Source organism: Ranitomeya imitator, chromosome 3, assembly GCF_032444005.1.
Source record: "Ranitomeya imitator isolate aRanImi1 chromosome 3, aRanImi1.pri, whole genome shotgun sequence".
In the NCBI taxonomy this organism is placed as follows: domain Eukaryota; kingdom Metazoa; phylum Chordata; class Amphibia; order Anura; family Dendrobatidae; genus Ranitomeya; species Ranitomeya imitator.
This window is the reverse complement of record NC_091284.1, coordinates 222,990,790-223,017,946: the sequence shown is the minus strand read 5'-3', so window position 1 is coordinate 223,017,946 and position 27,157 is coordinate 222,990,790.

The following is a 27,157-nucleotide window of genomic DNA, read 5'->3' as shown; positions in this document are numbered from 1 at the left end:
TTTTCTGCCTGATCCACTGAATTAGGCTCATCGTACAGAAATCCAAGCGCCAGGAAAAACGCATCGATATTACTTAATGCAGGATCTCCTGACGCAAGAGAAAATGCCCAGTCCTGAGGGTCGCCACGCAAAAAAGAAATGACGATCCTAACCTGTTGAACTGGGTCACCAGAGGAGCGAGGTTTCAAAGCCAGAAATAGTTTACAATTATTTTTGAAACTCAGAAATTTAGTTTTATCTCCAAAAAACAAATCTGGAATAGGAATTCTCGGTTCTAGCAAAGAATTCTGAACCACAAAATCTTGAATATTTTGAACTCTTGCCGTGAGCTGATCCACACATGAAGACAGACCTTTAATGTCCATTGCTACACCTGTGTCCTGAACCACCCAAATGTCTAGGGGAAAAAAAAGGCAAAACACAGTGCAAAGAAAAAAAAATGGTCTCAGAACTTCTTTTACCTCTATTGAGAATCATTAGCACTTTTGGCTTCCTGTACTGTTATGAAAGGCAATTCAGTACCACAATGGACATAGCGGTCAGAGCACATACAGTGATCTGACAATAACCCAAAATCATAGAACGAGCTCTGAGACGTGGGAACTCTGCAGACCGCAATCCCTAATCCTCTCCAAACAACACTAGAGGCAGCCGTGGATTGCGCCTAACTCTGCCTATGCAACTCGGCACAGCCTGAGAAACTAACTAGCCTGAAGATAGAAAATAAGCCTACCTTGCCTCAGAGAAAAACCCCAAAGGAAAAGGCAGCCCCCCACATATAATGACTGTGAGTTAAGATGAAAAGACAAACGTAGGGATGAAATAGATTCAGCAAAGTGAGGCCTGACTTTCTTAACAGAACGAGGATAGGAAAGATAACTTTGCGGTCTACACAAAACCTTAAAGAAAACCACGCAAAGGGGGCAAAAAGACCCTCCGTACCGAACTAACGGCACGGAGGTACACCCTTTGCGTCCCAGAGCTTCCAGCAAAACAATTAGACAAGCTGGACAGAAAAAATAGCAAACAAATAGCAAAGAAGAACTTAGCTATGCAGAGCAGCAGGCCACAGGAATGATCCAGGGAAAAACAAGTCCAACACTGGAACATTGACAGGAAGCCAGGATCAAAGCACTAGGTGGAGTTAAGTAGAGAAGCACCTAACGACCTCACCAGATCACCTGAGGGAGGAAACTCAGAAGCCGCAGTACCACTTTCCTCCACAAACGGAAGCTCCCAGAGAGAATCAGCCGAAGTACCACTTGTGACCACAGGAGGGAGCTCTGCCACAGAATTCACAACAGTTCCCACACCTTCTTACAAATAATGAAAAGAACCTAGCACTCAAATTGATGCTTTAGTGCAAATTTTATTGTAGTAGTACCCAATAAACGTTTCGGTCCCTCATACGGACCTTCGTCAGTAACTACATGTGAGAAAACAAATAACCAAACATAAACAAAAGTAATAAAAAAATAATCATACAAAACAAAGTATATACATAGAATATTTGAAGGAGAAACAGCATCGATATAGGATTCAGGTCAAATGTATAAGCGATATATACGCTGAGGAGAGCTACACCGAGTATCGAGGCATAATTTGTTCCACGTGACGGAATAGTAGAAGACAAACAGAAAATGTGGAAAGGGAAAGGTGAGGTACATACCGTACTAATAAGTGGTGAATGAGACCATAGGGTCACAGGGCACTAAAGGAAGCGGCGTCTGGGGATTATGAGAGAGTCCTGTTAAAGACTCATATGAGCCGGTAAAATAGTGGTATAAGGGGACATTAGATAAGGCATACCTTAGAAGTAAACCGGACTGGAATAATACTGTGGGTAAACAATGAAACAAAGTTACATACCGGTTTGCTGAAAGCAGGGCAGAGCCTGCGCTAGTACTGTGATTACCTAGAGTAATAGAGAAGAATGGTGCCGCTGTCAGACGCGGTATCCACCGCTGGTCTGATCGGGATTCGGAGGGGCCGCCGCTACATAGGCGGAGGGCGGGGCCGAAACCGGCCCAACAGCCAATCAGCGGCTGGGCGAAGAACCGGAAATGACGTCGCGTTGTGAGACGTGAGGAGTGACACAATGTGCGGCTATGAGAGGAGCTCATGCGGTATAGCCCCCGGAAGTGACGTTGCGTTGTCATGGAGATAGAGCGATACAAAGAAGCGGCTAAAGGAGAACACAGAGGACAGCGCCGGCAGAGTAGCCTTATTAAGTAGTACACTAGTTAGGGGGATAAGAGTCCTAGAAGGGAGGGTTCCAGATAACTGAGTAAAGAATCAAGTTAGAACAAGTAGCATAGAGATGAGGTGCCTAACGCAGATTCCGTGATTGGTGAACGATCTCCGTAGTGATGGTGCTCCTATGGCGTATCATTCTGCCATGTGACTAGGTAAGCAAGGTGCGGATAACAGACTTGATCCAGTGTGATATACGGGTGGTACAAAGAGGCCTCAGTACAGACGGCTCTAGTGATAAAAGAAAGAGAGGGTCAGTTATCGGTATAGTGTACATACATAAGATACATTGTCAAAGTAAATAACAATTATGTTATTGAAGTACGTAATCACCTGTAGGAGAAATGCACAATACCAAAATAATAGTAACATGACAGAAAATGCTGTAGATAAGGTACGGACTGACTAACCATGGTCAAGGTGGAAAACAAATGTGGGTATGCCTATGGGGAAATTACTGTCTAATTAAGTTCTCAGAGAAAGGAGGCCAAATCATAGTCTCTATTGAGTCCCAAGGGATGGAGAGTCTCCAACGTATGAATCCAAAAGGCCTCCCTCCGTTTAAGACGGGCTACCCGGTCGCCACCACGACGGATAGGGGGGATGTGTTCTATGACCTGGAACTGTAATTGTGAGACATTATGGCCATGGTTGTTAAAGTGAAGTGGGATGGGTAACAATAAGTTCTTGCAGCGGACCGTAGACTTGTGTTTAGAAACACGATCACGTATAGGTTGCGTGGTTTCCCCTACGTATAAAAGTCCACAGGGACATTTAATTAGGTATATAACCCATGATGAGGCGCAGGTGAAATAGTCTGGAATGCGGTATGTTTTTCCTGAGTGAGGGTGGTGAAAAGAGGGGCCTTTGAGGACGTTATGGCATTGTGAACAATTAAGGCACGGGAAAGTCCCTGTGCGTGGACTTTGTAGAAATCGTTGGCGGGGGGATGGAATACCTGATCCCAAGTCTGCCCGCACTAAAGAGTCCTTCAGGTTGGGTGGGCGTTTGAAACAGGGGAGAAAAGGGTTTTGGAATTCGACTACGTTAGGGTATGCTTTAGACAAAAGGTGCCAGTTTTGACGTATGGACCTATGTAAAATGTAGGCAAACGAGTGATATGAATGAACAAACGGGATCCGATTGAAGGCTCTATTGGGTCGTGGGGGTGAAGGTGCGGCAGCTTTTTCCAGTACAGATGGCGGGTAACCCCGTTGGGCAAATTTAGTGGCCATTTCTTGAAGGCGGACTGGTCTAAGCTCCGTGTCAGATACAATCTTTGAAACCTGATGGAATTGAGACCCAGATGAAATTTTTAGTGGCAGGAGGGTGGAAGCTCGTGAAGTGTAAAAAGCTGTTACGGTCGGTACTTTTAGTGTAAAGGTCGGTAGTGATAGAGCCATCAGGTTGGAGAATGACCATAGTGTCCAGGAAGTTGATCTGTGTGGGGTTATGCGACATGGTGAAAGAAATACCCGGCCAAGCTGTGTTGAGCCAATCAAAGAAGGACACGAGGGCTTCCAACGAGCCCCCCCATATGCAGAAAACATCGTCAATGTAGCGTCTCCATACGATAACGTTGTCGCGAAACAGAGGATGGGAGTATATCTGACTCTCCTCAAAATCGGCCATGTAGCAATTAGCATACGGGGGTGCTACGTTGGAGCCCATCGCGGTGCCAGGGATTTGTAAATAGAAGTCATCCTGAAACAAAAAATAATTACGGGTAAGAATGATAGTCAGCAGCTCAATACACAAGTTAATCTGATCAGGTAGAAAGCCGGAATGGGTCAGAAGTTTATGGACAGAGTTAATGCCTTCAATGTGAGGGATAGACGTATACAAGTCTTTTACATCCATAGTTACCAATGTGGAGTGTGGAGGAATGGGTCCTATATCCTTAAGAATATTGAGGAAGGATCCTGTGTCCAGGATAAAGGATTTGGATGACCTAATCAGGGGGGGAGGATCTTTTCAAGATAAATTGCCAGAGGGGAGAGGATGGAGTCGGTGGAGGCGACTATGGGCCTCCCTGGGGGTTTCTCCAAGTTCTTATGGATTTTAGGAATAGTATAAAATGTTATGTTTGCTAATGACAGGTGTTATGAAGGCAATCCAGAAACACAGTGTGCTTAGCGATCAGCGCGCACACAGTGATCTGACAAATACCCAAAAATACAAGAACGAGCTCTGAGACGTGGAAACTCTGTAGACTGCACACCTGATCCTATCCTAAACACAACTAAAAGCGGCTGTGGATTGCGCCTAACAACTACCTAGGCAACTCGGCACAGCCTAAGAAACTAGCTAGCCTTAAGATAGAAAAATAGGCCTGACTTGCCCCAGAGAAATTTCCCAAAGGAAAAGGTAGCCCCCCACATATAATGACTGTGAGTAAGATGAAAAGACAAAACGTAGGGATGAAATAGATTCAGCAAAGTGGGGCCCGATATTCTAGGACAGAGCGAGGACAGTAAAGCGAACTTTGCAGTCTACAAAAAACCCTAAAGCAAAACCACGCAAAGGGGGCAAAAAAAAAACCCACCGTGCCGAACTAACGGCACGGCGGTACACCCTTTGCGTCTCAGAGCTTCCAGCAAAAAAAAAGACAAGCTGGACAGAAAAAAAGCAACAAAAAAACAAAAAGCACTTAGCTATACAGAGCAGCAGGTCACAGGAACAATCAGGAGAAGCTCAGATCCAACACTGAAACATTGACAAGGAGCAAGGATAGCAGCATCAGGCGGAGTTAAGTAATGAAGCAGTTAACGAGCTCACCAGAACACCTGAGGGAGGAAGCTCAGAAGCTGCAGTACCACTTGTGACCACAGGAGTGAATTCAGCCACAGAATTCACAACAGTACCCCCCCCTTGAGGAGGGGTCACCGAACCCTCACCAGAGCCCCCAGGCCGACCAGGATGAGCCGCATGAAAGGCACGAACAAGATCGGAAGCATGAACATCAGAGGCAAAAACCCAGGAATTATCTTCCTGAGCATAACCCTTCCATTTAACCAGATACTGGAGTTTCCGTCTAGAAACACGAGAATCCAAAATCTTCTCCACAATATACTCCAATTCCCCCTCCACCAAAACCGGGGCAGGAGGCTCAACAGATGGAACCATAGGTGCCACGTATCTCCGCAACAACGACCTATGGAATACATTATGTATGGAAAAGGAGTCTGGGAGGGTCAAACGAAAAGACACAGGATTGAGAACCTCAGAAATCCTATACGGACCAATAAAACGAGGTTTAAATTTAGGAGAGGAAACCTTCATAGGAATATGACGAGAAGATAACCAAACCAGATCCCCAACACGAAGTCGGGGACCCACACGGCGTCTGCGATTAGCGAAAAGTTGAGCTTTCTCCTGGGACAAGATCAAATTGTCCACTACCTGAGTCCAGATCTGCTGCAACCTATCCACCACAGAATCCACACCAGGACAGTCCGAAGACTCAACCTGTCCTGAAGAGAAACGAGGATGGAACCCAGAATTGCAAAAAAATGGAGAAACCAAGGTAGCCGAGCTGGCCCGATTATTAAGGGCGAACTCAGCCAACGGCAAAAAGGACACCCAATCATCCTGGTCTGCAGAAACAAAACATCTCAGATATGTTTCCAAGGTCTGATTGGTTCGTTCGGTCTGGCCATTAGTCTGAGGATGGAAAGCCGAGGAAAAGGATAGGTCAATGCCAATCCTACCACAAAAGGCTCGCCAAAACCTTGAAACAAACTGGGAACCTCTGTCAGAAACAATATTCTCAGGAATGCCATGCAACCGAACCACATGCTGAAAGAACAAAGGTACCAAATCAGAGGAGGAAGGCAATTTAGCCAAGGGCACCAGATGGACCATTTTAGAAAAGCGATCACAGACCACCCAAATGACTGACATCTTTTGAGAAACGGGAAGGTCAGAAATGAAATCCATCGAAATATGTGTCCAAGGCCTCTTTGGGACCGGCAAGGGCAAAAGCAACCCACTGGCACGAGAACAGCAGGGCTTAGCCCTAGCACAAATCCCACAGGACTGCACAAAAGTACGTACATCCCGTGACAGAGATGGCCACCAGAAGGATCTAGCCACTAACTCTCTGGTACCAAAGATTCCAGGATGACCAGCCAACACCGAACAATGAAGTTCAGAGATAAGTTTATTAGTCCACCTATCAGGGACGAACAGTTTCTCTGCTGGACAACGATCAGGTTTATTAGCCTGAAATTTTTGCAGCACCCGCCGCAAATCAGGGGAGATGGCAGACACAATGACTCCTTCCTTGAGGATACCCGCTGGCTCAGATAAACCCGGAGAGTCGGGCACAAAACTCCTAGACAGAGCATCCGCCTTCACATTTTTAGAGCCCGGAAGGTACGAAATCACAAAGTCGAAGCGGGCAAAAAATAACGACCAACGGGCCTGTCTAGGATTCAAGCGCTTGGCAGACTCGAGATAAGTCAAGTTCTTATGATCAGTCAATACCTCCACGCGATGCTTAGCTCCTTCAAGCCAATGACGCCACTCCTCGAATGCCCACTTCATGGCCAGCAACTCTCGATTGCCCACATCATAATTACGCTCAGCGGGCGAAAACTTCCTGGAAAAGAAAGCACATGGTTTCATCACTGAGCAATCAGAACCTCTCTGTGACAAAACCGCCCCTGCTCCAATCTCAGAAGCATCAACCTCGACCTGGAACGGAAGAGAAACATCTGGCTGACACAACACAGGGGCAGAACAAAAACGACGCTTCAACTCCTGAAAAGCTTCCACAGCAGCAGAAGACCAATTAACCAAATCAGCACCCTTCTTGGTTAAATCGGTCAATGGTTTGGCAATGCTAGAAAAATTACAGATGAAGCGACGATAAAAATTAGCAAAGCCCAGGAACTTTTGCAGACTTTTCAGAGATGTCGGCTGAATCCAATCCTGGATGGCTTGGACCTTAACTGGATCCATCTCGATAGTAGAAGGGGTAAAGATGAACCCCAAAAATGAAACTTTCTGCACACCGAAGAGACACTTTGATCCCTTCACAAACAAAGAGTTAGCACGCAGGACCTGAAAAACCATTCTGACCTGCTTCACATGAGACTCCCAATCATCTGAGAAGATCAAAATGTCATCCAAGTAAACAATCAGGAATTTATCCAGATACTCACGGAAGATGTCATGCATAAAAGACTGAAACACAGATGGAGCATTGGCAAGTCCGAACGGCATCACTAGATACTCAAAATGACCCTCGGGCGTATTGAATGCAGTTTTCCATTCATCTCCTTGCCTGATTCTCACCAGATTATACGCACCACGAAGATCTATCTTAGTGAACCAACTAGCCCCCTTAATCCGAGCAAACAAGTCAGATAACAATGGCAAGGGATACTGAAATTTAACAGTGATCTTATTAAGAAGGCGGTAATCAATACACGGTCTCAGCGAACCATCCTTCTTGGCTACAAAGAAGAACCCTGCTCCCAGTGGTGATGACGATGGGCGAATATGTCCCTTCTCCAGGGATTCCTTCACATAACTGCGCATAGCGGCGTGTTCGGGCACGGATAAATTAAATAATCGACCTTTAGGGAATTTACTACCAGGAATCAAATTGATAGCACAATCACAATCCCTATGCGGAGGTAGAGCATCGGACTTGGGCTCTTCAAATACATCCTGATAATCAGACAAGAACTCTGGGACCTCAGAAGGGGTGGATGACGAAATCGACAAAAATGGAACATCACCATGTACCCCCTGACAACCCCAGCTGGATACCGACATGGAATTCCAATCCAATACTGGATTATGGGTTTGTAGCCATGGCAACCCCAACACGACCACATCATGCAGATTATGCAACACCAGAAAGCGAATAACTTCCTGATGTGCAGGAGCCATGCACATGGTCAGCTGGGCCCAGTATTGAGGTTTATTCTTGGCCAAAGGTGTAGCATCAATTCCTCTCAATGGAATAGGACACCGCAAAGGCTCCAAGAAAAACCCACAACGTTTAGCATAATCCAAATCCATCAGATTCAGGGCAGCGCCCGAATCCACAAACGCCATGACAGAAGACGACGACAAAGAGCATATCAAGGTAATGGACAGAAGGAATTTGGACTGTACAGTACCAATGACGGCAGACCTAGCGGACCGCTTAGTGCGCTTAGGACAATCAGAAATAGCATGAGTGGAATCACCACAGTAGAAACACAGACCATTCAGACGTCTGTATTCCTGCCGTTCAACTCTAGTCATAGTCCTATCGCACTGCATAGGCTCAGGTTTAACCTCAGGCAGTACCGCCAAATGGTGCACAGATTTACGCTCGCGCAAGCGTCGACCGATCTGAATGGCCAAAGACAAAGACTCATTCAAACCAGCAGGCATAGGAAATCCCACCATGACATCCTTAAGAGCCTCAGAGAGACCCTTTCTGAACAAAGCTGCCAGCGCAGATTCATTCCACTGAGTGAGTACTGACCATTTCCTAAATTTCTGACAATATACTTCTATATCATCCTGACCCTGGCACAAAGCCAGCAAATTTTTCTCAACCTGATCCACTGAATTAGGCTCATCGTACAGCAATCCGAGCGCCAGGAAAAACGCATCGACACTACTCAATGCAGGGTCTCCTGGCGCAAGAGAAAATGCCCAGTCTTGAGGGTCGCCGCGCAAAAAAGAAATAATAATCAAAACCTGTTGAATAGGATTACCAGAAGAATGAGGTTTCAAGGCCAGAAATAGCTTACAATTATTACTTAGAAACTTAGTTCTATCTCCAAAAAACAAATCAGGAATAGGAATTCTTGGTTCTAACATAGATTTCTGATCAATAGTATCTTGAATTTTTTGTACATTTATAACGAGATTATCCATTGAAGAGCACAGACCCTGAATATCCATGTCCACACCTGTGTCCAGAATCACCCAAATGTCTAGGGGAAGAAAAAAAAAAAAAGTGAACACAGAGCAGAAAAAAAAAAAAAAATGATGTCAGAACTTTTTCTTTCCCTCTATTGAGAATCATTAGTGGGCTCCTTGTACTGTTATGTTTGCTAATGACAGGTGTTATGAAGGCAATCCAGAAACACAGTGTGCTTAGCGATCAGAGCGCACACAGTGATCTGACAAATACCCAAAAATACAAGAACGAGCTCTGAGACGTGGAAACTCTGTAGACTGCACACCTGATCCTATCCTAAACACAACAACCTTCGAGCACAACGGATCCCTAGGGGTCTACGTGTTCCACTACATCCCACACTGTTTCGGGACTCTTCTGAATATTGCACTAGATATGAACAAATACTTAACAAGTGTTCTTTCGATATTATCACCCTGACTATTGAGCATCTGCAGAAGGCGATCTCCACAAGCTCCGAGGCCATCAAATCCATCGAGGCTCAACTATCTTCATCCGGGTCTCCCGAAGAACTCACTACTCTTAAAGATCAAATATCCAAGAACATCAAGAAGCACCGACGGGAGACAGAGGAAAGAAAACTTATTAAATTCAACAGGGACACGGAGGACTACGAGCGCCAGCAGGTATACAGATGGCAGGACAACTTCTCCGGTCGTCGAAATACATCTCGCCAAGCTCCGCGTACCTCACTCGACTACTCGACATCAGGCTCAGAGCAGGATTTAGGTACCCTTGCTACACTCCCACCACGTTTTTTAGGCCAACGACAACGCTTCCCGCGAAGAAGACCACGAGGCGCGGCCACGGACACAGGAGGAGACTCGGTCCAAGGGAGGATCACAAGATCTCAGGTACCAATCCGTTGGTAATAAACATTTCTGATAGACTGCTTGGTGTAGCGGAATACAAAGTACTACAGAAGGGGTTGTCATTCTGCCCGTCATATCAATGCCATACATTTGATCTTGAAATGGATCTTCAAAGATTCTTTCGCACTCTCAGACTGAAGGCCTTTTTTTCCACATCCCCAGAACCGCCCTCCACACAGCCCTCAAAGGTACCACTTGACCATCCTCTTTCCTCACGGAGTTTAGGCCTTTATACTAAAAGCCATTTTAGACCTCCACATGGCTCACATGCCATGGAATCCTTTATAGGTTTCATTAAAGAGTCGTTCAAATCACTATGTGAGGACATCAGAAGGGGCAGATTATTTTTTCCCCCCAATCTTTCCTCCATAGAACGTCAGGCCTTACGGGGCCTACAAAATGATAGTAGCCTTATTTTCAAACCCGCTGATAAAGGGGGCGCCCTCGTTATAATGAATAGGTCAGATTACCTCCACGAAATTAGACGTCAATTAGACAACTCCACGGTCTATGTTAAATTACAACGAGATCCCATAGCCGCTACCCGGCAAATCATCTCTGATACACTCTTGAAATATACTGAACTTGGGGTCCTAGACCCTAAAACACGTGAATTTCTCACTAACTCACACCCAATCACTCCAGTATTTTATACTATTCCTAAAATCCATAAGAACTTGGAGAAACCCCCAGGGAGGCCCATAGTCGCCTCCACCGACTCCATCCTCTCCCCTCTGGCAATTTATCTTGAAAAGATCTTCACCCCCCTGATTAGGTCATCCAAATCCTTTATCCTGGACACAGGATCCTTCCTCAATATTCTTAAGGATATAGGACCCATTCCTCCACACTCCACATTGGTAACTATGTGTTACAGCTGCTACCGCTACTCACCGCTCCTTGTCTGGGTCCCGCCGCGCTGTCCCCGCTTCTTCTCCTGCTGTCGCCGCTGCTCCTCTCGGCCGCTCGTCTTCTAGGTCACGGCGCGCTGGTCCCGCTTCTTCTCCTGCTGTCGCCGCTGCTCCTCTCGGCCGCTCATTCTCCAGGTCCCGGCGCGCTGGTCCGTCTTCCTCCATTGCTGCTCGTTCCTGCAGCCCGGCTTCCGGTGGGCGGTACGCTCATCCTCGGCGGGCCCCTCCTCCACGTCTTAGACATACTGCTCCTGCGCAGGTGCGCAGGATCCTGCGTTAGGCATTCCTTCCTGGTTTCCTGATACCGGATGTGTCTCTCCGGTGTGCTGCAGCCAATCCAGGTAGAGTGCCTACTATTTCAGGCCGCCTCCTTTGCTAGGAGGTGCCTGAGTGTCTTTAGCTTTAGCTTTTGCCTCCGGTCACGTTGCTGCTGTGTCTCGTGCTGGTTCTCCCCCTTTCCCTTCAGCTCCGTCTTTGCTCTCCTTCTGTTCCAGTTCATCGTTCCTATTTTCACTCATCATCTCTCCTCTCTCCCTACAGCTCCGTCTCCGGAATTCCACTACTCCAGCCTGTCATTTCATTCCCGAGTCCTCAGTCTCCGGTCCTGTAGTCCTCGGTTCAGGTTTTCGGTTTTTGCCTCATCCTCTGTTTTCTCCCTTTCCTGAGCCGCCCCTCTTGGTATCTGCTACCGTGGATAGGAGACCTCTGGGCCTGCTCCTGACAGCCCCTGTATAGGGGTTGGTTAACATCTGGTCTACTCGCCCAGGGGTAGGTCTACCACGGTCCAGAGGGTCCACTCTCGTTCTTGCCCCTGAAACGTTAGACTATGGATGTAAAAGACTTGTATACGTCTATCCCTCACATTGAAGGCATTAACTCTGTCCATAAACTTCTGACCCATTCCGGCTTTCTACCTGATCAGATTAACTTGTGTATTGAGCTGCTGACTATCATTCTTACCCGTAATTATTTTTTGTTTCAGGATGACTTCTATTTACAAATCCGTGGCACCGCGATAGGCTCCAACGTAGCACCCCCGTATGCTAATTGCTACATGGCCGATTTTGAGGAGAGTCAGATATACTCCCATCCTCTGTTTCGCGACAACGTTATCGTATGGAGACGCTACATCGACGATGTTTTCTGCATATGGGGGGGCTCGTTGGAAGCCCTCGTGTCCTTCTTTGATTGGCTCAACACAGCTTGGCCGGGTATTTCTTTCACCATGTCGCATAACCCCACACAGATCAACTTCCTGGACACTATGGTCATTCTCCAACCTGATGGCTCTATCACTACCGACCTTTACACTAAAAGTACCGACCGTAACAGCTTGTTACACTTCACGAGCTTCCACCCTCCTGCCACTAAAAATTTGGTACCCAAGTCTCAATTCCATCGGGTTTCAAAGATTGTATCTGACACAGAGCTTAGACCAATCCGCCTTCAAGAAATGGCCACTAAATTTGCCCAACGGGGTTACCCGCCATCTGTACTGGAAAAAGCTGCCGCACCTTCACCCCCACGACCCAATAGAGCCTCCAATCGGATCCCGTTTGTTCATTCATATCACCCGTTTGCCTACATTTTACATAGGTCCATACGTCAAAACTGGCACCTTTTGTCTAAAGCATACCCTAACGTAGTCGAATTCCAAAACCCTTTTCTCCCCTGTTTCAAACGCCCACCCAACCTGAAGGACTCTTTAGTGCGGGCAGACTGGGATCAGGTATTCCATCCCCCCCGCCAACGATTTCTACAAAGTCCACGCACAGGGACTTTCCCGTGCCTTAATTGTTCACTAATGCCATAACGTCCTCAAAGGCCCCTCTTTTCACCACCCTCGCTCAGGAAAAACATACCGCATTCCAGACTATTTCACCTGCGCCTCATCATGGGTCATATACCTAATTAAATGTCCCTGTGGACTTTTATACGTAGGGGAAACCACGCAACCTATACGTGATCGTGTTTCTAAACACAAGTCTACGGTCCGCTGCAAGAACTTATTGTTACCCATCCCACTTCACTTTAACAACCATGGCCATAATGTCTCACAATTACAGTTCCAGGTCATAGAACACATCCCCCCTATCCGTCGTGGTGGCGACCGGGTAGCCCGTCTTAAACGGAGGGAGGCCTTTTGGATTCATACGTTGGAGACTCTCCATCCCTTGGGACTCAATAGAGACTATGATTTGGCCTCCTTTCTCTGAGAACTTAATTAGACAGTAATTTCCCCATAGGCATACCCACATTTGTTTTCCACCTTGACCATGGTTAGTCAGTCCGTACCTTATCTACAGCATTTTCTGTCATGTTACTATTATTTTGGTATTGTGCATTTCTCCTACAGGTGATTACGTGCTTCAATAACATAATTGTTATTTACTTTGACAATGTATCTTATGTATGTACACTATACCGATAACTGACCCTCTCTTTCTTTTATCACTAGAGCCGTCTGTACTGAGGCCTCTTTGTACCACCCGTATATCACACTGGATCAAGTCTGTTATCCGCACCTTGCCTACCTAGTCACATGGCAGAATGATACGCCATAGGAGCACTATCACTACGGAGATCGTTCACCAATCACGGAATCTCCGTTAGGCACCTCATCTCTATGCTACTTGTTCTAACCTGATTCTTTACTCAGTTATCTGGAACCCTCCCTTCTAGGACTCTTATCGCCCTAACTAGAGTACTACTTAATAAGGCTACTCCGCCGGCGCTGTCCTCTGTGTTCTCCTTTAGCCGCTTCTTTGTATCGCTCTATCTCCATGACAACGCGACGTCACTTCCGGGGGCTATACCGCATGAGCTCCTCTCATAGCCGCACATTGTGTCACTCCTCTGGTTTCGGCCCCGCCCTCCGCCTATGTAGCGGCGGCCCCTCCGATTCCCGATCAGACCAGCAGTGGATACCTCGTCTGACAGCGGCACCATTCTTCTCTATTACTCTAGGTAATCACAGTACTAGCGCAGGCTCTGCCCTGCTTTCAGCAAACCGGTATGTAACTTTGTTTCATTGTTTACCCACAGTATTATTCCAGTCCGGTTTACTTCTAAGGTATGCCTTATCTAATGTCCCCTTATACCACTATTTTACCGGCTCATAGGAGTCTTTAACAGGACTCTCTCATAATCCCCAGACGCCGCTTCCTTTAGTGCCCTGTGACCCTATGGTCTCATTCACCACTTATTAGTACGGTATGTACCTCACCTTTCCCTTTCCACATTTTCTGTTTGTCTTCTACTATTCCGTCACGTGGAACAAATTATGCCTCGATACTCGGTGTAGCTCTCCTCAGCGTATATATCGCTTATACATTTGACCTGAATCCTATATCGATGCTGTTTCTCCTTCAAATATTCTATGTATATACTTTGTTTTGTATGATTATTTTTTTATTACTTTTGTTTATGTTTGGTTATTTGTTTTCTCACATGTAGTTACTGACGAAGGTCCGTATGAGGGACCGAAACGTTTATTGGGTACTACTACAATAAAATTTGCACTAAAGCATCAAGTTGAGTGCTAGGTTCTTTTCATTATTTCTATATTAGAACATTGACTGGAGGCCAGGATCAAAGCACTAGGTGGAGTTAAATAGAGCAGCACCTAACGACTTCCCCACATCACCTGAGGAAGGAAACTCAGAAGCCGCAGTACCACTCTCCTCCACCAACGGAAGCTCATAGAGAGAATCAGCCGAAGTACCACTTGTGACCACAGGAGGGAGCTCTGCCACAGAATTCACAACAGTACCCCCCCCCTTGAGGAGGGGTCACCGAACCCTCACCAGAGCCCCCAGGACGACCAGGATGAGCCATATGAAAGGCACGAACAAGATCGGGAGCAAGGACATCAGAGGCAAATACCCAGGAATTATCTTCCTGAGCATAACCCTTCCACTTAACCAGATACTGGAGTTTCCGTCTTGAAACACGAGAATCCAAAATCTTCTCCACAATATACTCCAACTCCCCCTCCACCAAAATCGGGGCAGGAGGATCAACAGATGGAACCATAGGTGCCACGTATCTCCGCAACAATGACCTATGGAATACGTTATGGATGGAAAAAGAATCTGGAAGGGTCAAACAAAAAGACACAGGATTAAGAACCTCAGAAATCCTATACGGACCAATGAAACGAGGTTTAAACTTAGGAGAGGAAACCTTCATAGGAATATGACGAGAAGACAACCAAACCAAATCCCCAACACGAAGTCGGGGACCCACACAGCGTCTGCGATTAGCGAAACGTTGAGCCTTCTCCTGGGACAAGGTCAAATTGTCCACTACATGAGTCCAAATCTGCTGCAACCTGTCCACCACAGTATCCACACCAGGACAGTCCGAAGACTCAACCTGCCCTGAAGAGAAACGAGGATGGAACCCAGAGTTGCAGAAAAACGGCGAAACCAAGGTAGCCGAGCTGGCCCGATTATTAAGGGCGAACTCAGCCAAAGGCAAAAAGGACACCCAGTCATCCTGATCAGCAGAAACAAAGCATCTCAGATATGTTTCCAAGGTCTGATTGGTTCGTTCGGTCTGGCCATTAGTCTGAGGATGGAAAGCCGAGGAAAAAGACAAGTCAATGCCCATCCTAGCACAAAAGGCTCGCCAAAACCTCGAAACAAACTGGGAACCTCTGTCAGAAACGATATTCTCTGGAATGCCATGTAAACGAACCACATGCTGGAAGAACAATGGCACCAAATCAGAGGAGGAAGGTAATTTAGACAAGGGCACCAAATGGACCATCTTAGAGAAGCGATCACAAACCACCCAAATGACTGACATTTTTTGAGAGACGGGAAGATCTGAAATAAAATCCATAGAGATATGTGTCCAAGGCCTCTTCGGGACCGGCAAGGGCAAAAGCAACCCACTGGCACGAGAACAGCAGGGCTTAGCCCTAGCACAAATCCCACAGGACTGCACAAAAGAACACACATCCCGCGACAGAGATGGCCACCAAAAGGATCTAGCCACTAACTCTCTGGTACCAAAGATTCCAGGATGACCAGCCAACACCGAACAATGAACCTCAGAGATAACTTTATTTGACCATCTATCAGGGACAAACAGTTTCTCTGCTGGGCAACGATCAGGTTTATTAGCCTGAAATTTTTGCAGCACCCGCCGCAAATCAGGGGAGATGGCAGACACAATTACTCCCTCTTTGAGAATACCCGCCGGCTCAGATAAACCCGGAGAGTCGGGCACAAAACTCCTAGACAGGGCATCCGCCTTCACATTTTTAGAGCCCGGAAGGTACGAAACCACAAAGTTAAAACGGGCAAAAAACAGCGACCAACGAGCCTGTCTAGGATTCAACCGCTTGGCAGACTCGAGATAAGTCAAGTTCTTATGATCAGTCAAGACCACCACGCGATGCTTAACTCCTTCAAGCCAATGATGCCACTCCTCGAATGCCCACTTCATGGCCAGCAACTCTCGATTGCCAACATCATAATTTCGCTCAGCAGGCGAAAACTTCCTGGAAAAGAAGGCGCATGGTTTCATCACTGAGCAATCAGAACTTCTCTGCGACAAAACAGCCCCTGCTCCAATCTCAGAAGCATCAACCTCGACCTGGAATGGAAGCGAAACATCTGGTTGACACAACACAGGGGCAGAAGAAAAACGACGCTTCAACTCTTGAAAAGCTTCCACAGCAGCAGAAGACCAATTGACCACATCAGCACCTTTCTTGGTCAAATCGGTCAATGGTTTAGCAATACTAGAAAAATTGCAGATGAAGCGACGATAAAAATTAGCAAAGCCCAGGAACTTTTGCAGACTTTTCAAAGATGTCGGCTGAGTCCAATCATGGATGGTTTGGACCTTAACAGGGTCCATCTTGATAGTAGAAGGGGAAAAAATGAACCCCAAAAATAAAACCTTCTGAACACCAAAGAGACACTTTGATCCCTTCACAAACAAAGAATTAGCACGCAGGACCTGAAACACCGTTCTGACCTGCTTCACATGTGACTCCCAATCATCCGAGAAGATCAAAATATCATCCAAGTATACAATCAGGAATTTATCCAGGTACTCTCGGAAGATGTCATGCATAAAGGACTGAAACACTGATGGAGCATTGGCAAGTCCGAATGGCATCACTAGGTACTCAAAATGGCCCTCGGGCGTATTAAATGCAGTTTTCCATTCATCGCCTTGCTTAATACGCACAAGATTATACGCACCACGAAGATATATCTTGGTGAACCAACTAGCCCCCTTAATCCGAGCAAACAAATCAGATAACAGCGGCAAGGGGTACTGAAATTTAACCGTGATCTTATTTAGAAGGCGGTAATCTATACAAGGTCTCAGAACTTCTTTTTTCCCTCTATTGAGAATCATTAGTACTTTGGGCCTCCAGTACTGTTATGATAAGGTAATTCAGTACCACAATGGACATAGAAGTCAGAGCACATACAGTGACCTGACAATAACCCAAAAACATAGAACGAGCTCTGAGACGTGGGAACTCTGCTGACCGCAATCCCTAATCCTCTCCAACCACACTAGAGGCATCCGTGGATTGCGCCTAACGCTCCCTATGCAACTCGGCACAGCCTGAGAAACTAGCTAGCCTGAAGATAGAAAATAAGCCTACCTTGCCTCAGAGAAATACCCCAAAGGAAAAGGCAGCCCCCACATATAATGACTGTGAGTTAAGATGAAAAGACAAACGTAGAGATGAAATAGATTTAGCAAAGAGATGCCCGACTTTCTGAACAGAGCGAGGATAGGAAAGGTAACTTTGCGGTCAACACAAAACCCTACAAACAACCACACAAAGGGGGCAAAAAGACCCTCTGTACCGACTAACGGCACGGAGGTACACCCTCTGCGTCCCAGAGCTTCCAGCAAGCAAGAAAAACCAAATAAGCAAGCTGGACAGAAAAAAACAGCAAACAAAATAACAAAAGCGGAACTTAGCTATGCAGAGCAGCAGGCCACAGGAACGATCCAGGAGGAAGCAAGTCCTATACTAGAACATTGACTGGAGGCCAGGATCAAAGCACTAGGTGGAGTTAAATAGAGCAGCACCTAACGACTTCCCCACATCACCTGAGGAAGGAAACTCAGAAGCCGCAGTACCACTCTCCTCCACCAATGGAAGCTCATAGAGAGAATCAGCCGAAGTACCACTTGTGACCACAGGAGGGAGCTCTGCCACAGAATTCACAACAGGAAACTGACTGAGTACACATAGGGTCAATAAGGACAATTTTTTGCAAGGGCATTCAATTAGATAGATGACCCTTGTAGTGTAGCAGGTAATACTGCTTTTAATACTAAAGGTGTTCGTGGCCTCAGAATCAGTAAACGTAACTTGTTTTAGTTTGTTGTGGATTGTGTTTTTACAACAATAACAAGTACCACATGGGATAAATCCAGGAGCAATGTTCCTAGGTATATCGACATCTGCCTTTCGGCTCTTAAGGGTTGGAGCAACCAAATTGCCCAAGGAATGGGCCTTCCTGAATAGAAATCTTGGGGCAATAGGTAGATATTCACCTATAACCTTGTCTCTCCGCAGAATGGCCCAATGTTTCAGAATAAAAGCAGTATTACCTGCTACACTACAAGGGTCATCTATCTAATTGAATGCCCTTGCAAAAAATTGTACGTAGGTCGCACTAAAAGACGGCTCATGGTACGCATCAAAGAGCACCTGATAAACATTAAGAAAGGGCATATAGGCCATCACTTCTCACGCCATTTCTCTGAGAAGCATAACAAATGTATTAAAGGTGTCCGCTTTATGGGTATCCAAAAAATTCAGCAGAATGTCAGAGGAGGCAACCTTATAGAGACGATGTCAAGAGCGGAATCCAAGTGGATTTTTTCTCTGGATTGTTTGGCCCCAAAGGGCCTCAATTTTGGGCTAGAACTCTATGCATTTTAGGGTGTGGTGATCCAACGACCTGTTGGGGCCCCTCCTTATTGACCCTATGTGTACTCAGTCAGTTTCCCCATTTAGTAAGACATCATGAAACATATGGGGTGGGTACAGAGTAACTCCTTTGTTGTAGCAAGTTCTAGTGTTTTATAGTTTTTATATATATCTTTTATTGTTTTTTTATATAGGAAATCACATCCCCTTTTTTAACCCCCTGTTCATTATTGCTGCCACATATATATTGCGGGTACCCTGGATTTTACTTCATCTTATTATACGAGTGTGTTTAAAACTATTTACTGCTATTTTTATTGAATTAATAAAGCATCATGCAATTTTTTAATTATTAATTATATTAAAAGAAATTCACACACACAAATATATATTTTCATGTTTCAAGTCCTCACCCACTGGGTTCAAACCTGTCAGGCACGCATGGTTTTTCTCCCCTCAGTGTACAGGTGCATTAGCCCTGACCGCCACCTCTTTTGAGGCACAGGGCAATGGGGTACTCGGTACCGGTTCCTTCGGTCCCTTCTGCGGGGATGTCACGGTGGCCCGACCCGGTCCGTGGCCCTGCTAAGGGGCGCCCAATTAAAGGTTATGAAAGTTTGTCAAGTGTTCGTGACGCCACCTGTGGTATTCGGTCAGGGTGACTGACGCTGCTTAGGGGTCCACTGGGGTGATGTTATGGCAGCTAGATGGAATACCTTCCCACAGGTGAAGTGTTTCCCTAGGGCTTCCCAGTAGTGTAGAGGGTGATGATGTGAGGCGCAGTTAATAACGAGAACACAAAGGGTGCAGTCTCTTTACCTTTACTGAAGGCTTTTGCATCCGCAGTCCAGAGTACAGGATTACAGGGTAGGCAGGGTCCAGCCGGTCCGATGACACTTCCAGAGTCCCCCTTGTCCAGGTGGAAGTCAGTAGCCTACCTACTAGCGCTCGGGCGTTGTAGTACCCCCCTGCTGAGCAACTCGGTGAGGTCCCCACAACTGTTGTAGATGTTTCTCTTCTCTCTGTCCCCCAGATGGATAGGACAAACCCGTATGATGGTGGTGGCCTGAGGCTATTTTATAGGGACCCTAGTGTCGCCCCTCCTCCACGTTGCCACCTTGTCTGCTTAGGTTCTTAGGTCGGACAGCCAACTTGGAATTGACTGCCCTGCCGGTCTCTGAAGTAAAGCATAAAGTCTATTACTCCCTCGGTTCTCCGGCTACCGGTCTGCGCTCCAGAAAGAGGCAGCCTCTCAAAGGACAGAACTCCTTCTGGTTTTCTATACTCCTTTGCCGTGACTTCGTGTCTCATTCCCTACGAACACACTTCGCTTCGTGTCCTTTCTAGGGATACTGCCGCAATGTAGTGCAGGTGCAGCTCCGTGTCTTTCTATCTTGCTGAGCCTCCAATGTCCTTTCCTTCTCCTCTGTCTGCTTGACAGGTGTCTCCTGGGCCGAGCCCAGGCAGCTCATTCCCTGTCACTCCTTCTCCTTCCAGCTTCTCACTCACTTCCTATCCAACCCACCAGTTTTACCCTTATGTGAGGAGTGGCCTAGTAGATAGAACCCTTAGCTCCCCCTGGTGACCTGGAGTGTGTAGTGTGCTGTGGGTCTTGTGATACCTGGCAGGGTGGACTCCTTCGGTGCCATCAGACATAACATCACTCCCCCTGGTGGAAGAGCGACATTACTGCAGCAACCAGGACTCTGGGGCGCTGCACTCGCATGTTAAACCTAGCACTCCCGGGCTGGGGAAAGAACACAATTACAGGTTAGCAAAAGACATGCAAAATTTTTGAAATGCTGTAAACAAATTAATTTAACAGTGCTTCCCTTTATGGGAGGTGAGAACACTTAAACGTTGCAAACAAGAACATATTTACATTGTGCGCGCGACTTTTAAAGTCAAGTAAAAGAACAATTACTATCTATCTATTAAACATAATTACCCGTACAGGTATTCTATTCTACTGAGTGCAATTACCCTCTAAGGGTATACTATCATTAACCCTTAAATACAAATCAAAATTTTCTTTATCTTTCTTCTTCATATGCAGGACTATCTGTCTACCCCTACGGGCCTACTGCATCTCTTTCCTAAAAACCTCAAGTTTAATTAAAGTACATCACTAAACATTCTATCCTTTACTAACTTTCTAGCTACATACTATCTACTATGTAAACATTATTGCTATCTAACTATTTAAGGCAACATTATCAAGGTGCAACAAGTAAACATTCCCTTTAAGAGGAAAACCAGTCCTTTCTGAGGTAGTACAAATAATCAACAAGTCAGTTATGCACTTTAAGACAATAGAAACTTTCACGTCGTCAGCAGGAACAGTTTCTTCGCAAAGTCTTCTTTCTTTGTAAAATCAATAGAGAGCACCTTTAAGAAGGTGCCAACTATTTACAGGAACAGTTTGTGAATCATTCACCGTCCATGACTCGGTAGTCTCTTGATAACCACAAAGCTTGTGCAAAAACTTAGAAACAATAGGGATCCCGGGTAAACTAAGGGATCCCTTTAAGAGTTAACCCTGAACGGGTTGAAGCAGCAAAAGAGTAGGAGAACAAACAGTTAACTATATACATTTTCAGGTTTCCGAGGTTTATTGGAGTTCTGGGGGTAGCACAGGTGGAGGTAGCCCAGCTGGACACCTGCGGCTACCAGGTGCTACATAAGGGGCTCCCTCACTCCATACAGGGGTCTGCGTACCCACAGTTTTCTGCTTAGGAGCAGCTGGAGCACAAGTCATCACGGCGGTCAACTCCTTAGCAACCACGGTGGTAGTGGTGGCGACGGTACAGGTGGTGGTCCTGACGATTGTACATGTGGTGGTGACTATGGTGGTCTTTGTAACAGCAGAAGTCTGGCCGCAAGGGGACACTGTCGCCACCAGAGACTGTTGGGCTGGGGCTTTGGCCTGGTGCACCGCAGGGCCTCTCTGTTTGTGCACGTTTAAAGCGAACCAGCCCTTTTCACCAAAGTGCCTAATATAGGTAACGACGTCTCCCGGGTAAAGATCTCGGTCAAGGTGTCCTTCCAGGAGATGTGACTCCACATCCCGGCGGTTGACCAACACCTCCGCGCGCAGTCCGGGCTCTTTAATAAAGCCCCAACCTCCACGGAGCCTGAAGGCTATGACTTGGCGCTGTTTATGCGGGGCCGGGTGAGTACTGTGGTCCTTGCGGACCCTGGCCTTGACCGCCAGGTCTTTTTGGTCATGGGCCTGATGCTGGGCCTGGTATTCGGCCTCCTTTTCTTCCCACTTCCGGGCAAGTTGGGCCTGATACTCTTCCCAGCTGAGGACCTCCACTTTCTCTCCCTCTTGCTTTTCGGCCCCAGGGAACCCCATGAAATCCGACCCGGGGTTCACACAGCGGTATACAGTCTGCTCAGCATAGACTTCACCCGGCAGGGTGGTGGGCGCAATCGGGGCCTTTAGGAACCACTCCATACCCGTGGCCTGGTCCCAGGGGTCGAGGCGCTGGAGACGGTGAGTACCGTGGGGAGGTGGAACTGCGACAGGGCCCACTAACAGGCCCTCAGTCACCGGGGCAGGGTCAGCATCCTTACCTGCCACCAAGGTGTCCAGGGGGTCGGCTGACTCTGCCGGCGGCGGGCTCTGCGATGGTGTCAGCAGGGGTTTCAGTAGCGGTACAAGGGGCGGCATCAGCATCGATGGATCTTCCGCAGGCGCCACCTGGTACGAGGACTTGGTCTCCACCTGTAGCTGCAGGAGTTGATCGATCAGCTGCCCCATTCCAAGCTGCAGGGAATCAGCATCAGCAGTGAAGGCTTGGCCGCGGTGCTCCTCCGGGTAGCTGGGGGAGTCTCCTGCTTCGACCCCACGCTCCGAATCCGGGTGACTTGTCATGGCGTCCTCCACGTGGCTGCTATCCTCTTTGTCCTTTTCCCGCTCTCTTCTCCTTGGGCGGTTTCGTTTTCTTTGTCTCCGCCCGCCATAGAGAATCAGGAGGCGGATCTCGGCTGCTGACAGACACGTCCTCAAGGTACAGAGATATTTAGACTGGGCGGCCATTGTGTTTCGTGCTTCTCAGTCTGTTCACGCCAACAACTCCACGCCCTTCTTCTTCGTCTGCACCCCTCGTGGCGCAGTAATGGCGGTGGTTTTGCTGGGAATCTTTGGCGGTAAATAGCAATACACAGTCTTGGCAATAAATCACACTTCAAGCACAATTCTGACACAGTTCTTAGGCACACATGACCCGATTCTTCAGGCTTAAGTACATCCTGTTCGTGACGCTAAAATGAATCGCCCCCAGGTGCAGGGCAATGGGGTACTCAGTACCGGGTCCTTCAGTCCCTTCTGCGGGGATGTCACGGTGGCCCGACCCGGTCCGTGGCCCTGCTAAGGGGCGCTCAATTAAAGGTGATGAAAGTTTGTCAAGTGTTCGTGACGCCACCTGTGGTATTCGGTCAGGGTGACCGACGCTGCTTAGGGGTCCACTGGGGTGATGTTATGTCAGCTAGATGGAATACCTTCCCACAGGTGAAGTGTTTCCCCAGGGCTTCCCAGTAGTGTAGAGGGTGATGATGTGAGGCGCAGTTAATAACGAGGACACAAAGGGTGCAGTCTCTTTACCTTTACTGAAGGCTTTTGCATCCGCAGTCCAGAGTACAGGATTACAGGGTAGGCAGGGTCCAGCCGGTCCGATGACACTTCCAGAGTCCCCCTTGTCCAGGTGGAAGTCAGTAGCCTACCTACTAGCGCTCAGGCGTTGTAGTACCCCCCTGCTGAGCAACTCGGTGAGGTTCTCACAACTGTTGTAGATGTTTCTCTTCTCTCTGTCCCCAAGATGGATAGGACAAACCCGTATGACGGTGGTGGCCTGAGGCTATTTTATAGGGACCCTAGTGTCGCCCCTCCTCCACATTGCCACCTTGTCTGCTTAGGTTCTTAGGTCGGACAGCCAACTTGGAATTGACTGCCCTGCTGGTTTCTGAAGTAAAGCATAGAGTCTATTACTCCCTCGGTACTCTGGCTACCGGCATCTAGCTGTTTTGATACCAGCAGCAAAGGGTATCTTTTCTATTGGTAGCGCTGGTGTTTTCCTTTGTTGTAAACAGGATGTCATATTGTGTTTGAAGAGCCCCTGGTGTGCCTAAAGAGAGGATACCCCAAACAAGTGACCACATTTTGGAAACTACACCTCTAGGCAGCGTCAGACTGGAGCACCTTGGGCCCACCAGAGAAAATCATTCTTGGGGCCCACTATGTAGCTACATAGAAATACATTCAAGACCTTCAAATGTGCGGTAAATACGCAAATATTAGGGCACAATATAAGGTAGTACATGTCTTAATTATGTAGCAGGGGTGTGGGTAGCCCCCTCATAGAATATAAAGTAGCCCCCCTCATAGAATATAATGCAGATCCCTCATAGAATATAATGTAGCCTCCCTCATGGAATATAATGCAGCCCCCCTCATAGGGTATAATACAGCACCCCACAAAATATAATGCAACCCCCTTATAAGGCATAATGCAGCCACCCCCCATAGAAGATAATGCAGCCCCTCCACAGAATATAATGTAGCCCCTCAGAGTATAATGCAACCCCCCATAGAATATACTGTAGTCCCCTCATAGGGCATAATGCAGCTCCCCTCATATAGTATGATGTAGCCCCCTCAGAGAATAATGCAGCCTGTTATGAAAGGCAATTCAGTACCACAATGGACATAGTGGTCAGAGCACATACAGTGATCTGACAATAACCCAAAATCATAGAACGAGCTCTGAGACGTGGGAACTCTGCAGACCGCAATCCCTAATCCTCTCCAAACAACACTAGAGGCAGCCGTGGATTGCGCCTAACTCTGCCTATGCAACTCGGCACAGCCTGAGAAACTAACTAGCCTGAAGATAGAAAATAAGCCTACCTTGCCTCAGAGAAATACCCCAAAGGAAAAGGCAGCCCCCCACATATAATGACTGTGAGTTAAGATGAAAAGACAAACGTAGAGATGAAATAGATTCAGCAAAGTGAGGCCCGACTTTCTTAACAGAGCGAGGATAGAAAAGGTAACTTTGCGGTCTACACAAAACCCTAAATAAAACCACGCAAAGGGGGCAAAAAGACCCTCCGTACCGAACTAACGGCACGGAGGTACACCCTTTGCATCCCAGAGCTTCCAGCAACAAATTAGACAAGCTGGACAGAAAAAATAGCAAACAAATAGCAAAGAAGAACTTAGCTATGCAAAGCAGCAGGCCACAGGAATGATCCAGGGAAAAGCAAGTCCAACACTGGAACATTGCCAGGAAGCCAGGATCAAAGCATTAGGTGGAGTTAAGTAGAGAAGCACCTAACGACCTCACCAGATCACCTGAGGGAGGAAACTCAGAAGCCGCAGTACCACTTCCCTCCACCAACAGAAGCTCACAGAGAGAATCAGCCAAAGTACCACTTGTGACCACAGGAGGGAGCTCTGCCACAGAATTCACAACAGTACCCCCCCCCTTGAGGAGGGGTCACCGAACCCTCACCAGAGCCCCCAGGCCGACCAGGATGAGCCACATGAAAGGCACGAACAAGATCGGGAGCATGGACATCAGAGGCAAAAACCCAGGAATTATCTTCCTGAGCATAACCCTTCCATTTAACCAGATACTGGAGTTTCCGTCTAGAAACACGAGAATCCAAAATCTTCTTCACAATATACTCCAATTCCCCCTCCACCAAAATCGGGGCAGGAGGATCAACAGATGGAACCATAGGTGCCACGTATCTCCGCAACAATGACCTATGGAATACATTATGTATGGAAAAAGAATCTGGAAGGGTCAGACGAAAAGACACAGGATTAAGAACCTCAGAAATCCTATACGGACCAATGAAACGAGGTTTAAACTTAGGAGAGGAAACCTTCATAGGAATATAACGAGAAGATAACCAAACCAGATCCCCAACACGAAGTCGGGGACCCACACGGCGTCTGCGATTAGCGAAACGTTGAGCCTTCTCCTGGGACAAGGTCAAATTGTCCACTACATGAGTCCAAATCTGCTGCAACCTGTCCACCACAGTATCCACACCAGGACAGTCCGAAGACTCAACCTGCCCTGAAGAGAAACGAGGATGGAACCCAGAATTGCAGAAAAATGGCGAAACCAAGGTAGCCGAGCTGGCCCGATTATTAAGGGCGAACTCAGCCAAAGGCAAAAAGGACACCCAGTCATCCTGATCGGCAGAAACAAAGCATCTCAGATATGTTTCCAAGGTCTGATTGGTTCGTTCGGTCTGGCCATTAGTCTGAGGATGGAAAGCCGAGGAAAAAGACAAGTCAATGCCCATCCTACCACAAAAGGCTCGCCAAAACCTCGAAACAAACTGGGAACCTCTGTCAGAAACGATATTCTCTGGAATGCCATGTAAACGAACCACATGCTGGAAGAACAATGGCACCAAATCAGAGGAGGAAGGCAATTTAGACAAGGGTACCACATGGACCATCTTAGAAAAGCGATCACAGACCACCCAAATGACTGACATCTTTTGAGAAACGGGAAGATCAGAAATAAAATCCATAGAGATATGTGTCCAAGGCCTCTTCGGGACCGGCAAGGGCAAAAGCAACCCACTGGCACGAGAACAGCAGGGCTTAGCCCGAGCACAAATCCCACAGGACTGCACAAAAGCACGCACATTGCGCGACAGAGACGGCCACCAAAAGGATCTAGCCACTAACTCTCTGGTACCAAAGATTCCAGGATGACCAGCCAACACCGAACAATGAACCTCAGAGATAACTTTATTGGTCCACCTATCAGGGACAAACAGTCTCTCCGCTGGACAACGATCAGGTTTATTAGCCTGAAATTTTTGCAGCACCCACCGCAAATCAGGGGAGATGGCAGACACAATTACTCCTTCCTTGAGGATACCCGCCGGCTCAGACAAACCCGGAGAGTCGGGCACAAAACTCCTAGACAGAGCATCCGCCTTCACATTTTTAGAGCCCGGAAGGTACGAAATCACAAAGTCAAAACGGGCAAAAAACAGCGACCAACGAGCCTGTCTAGGATTCAACCGCTTAGCAGACTCAAGATAAGTCAAGTTCTTATGATCAGTCAAGACCACCACGCGATGCTTAGCTCCTTCAAGCCAATGACGCCACTCCTCGAATGCCCACTTCATGGCCAGCAACTCTCGGTTGCCCACATCATAATTTCGCTCAGCAGGCGAAAACTTCCTAGAAAAAAAAGCGCATGGTTTCATCACTGAGCAA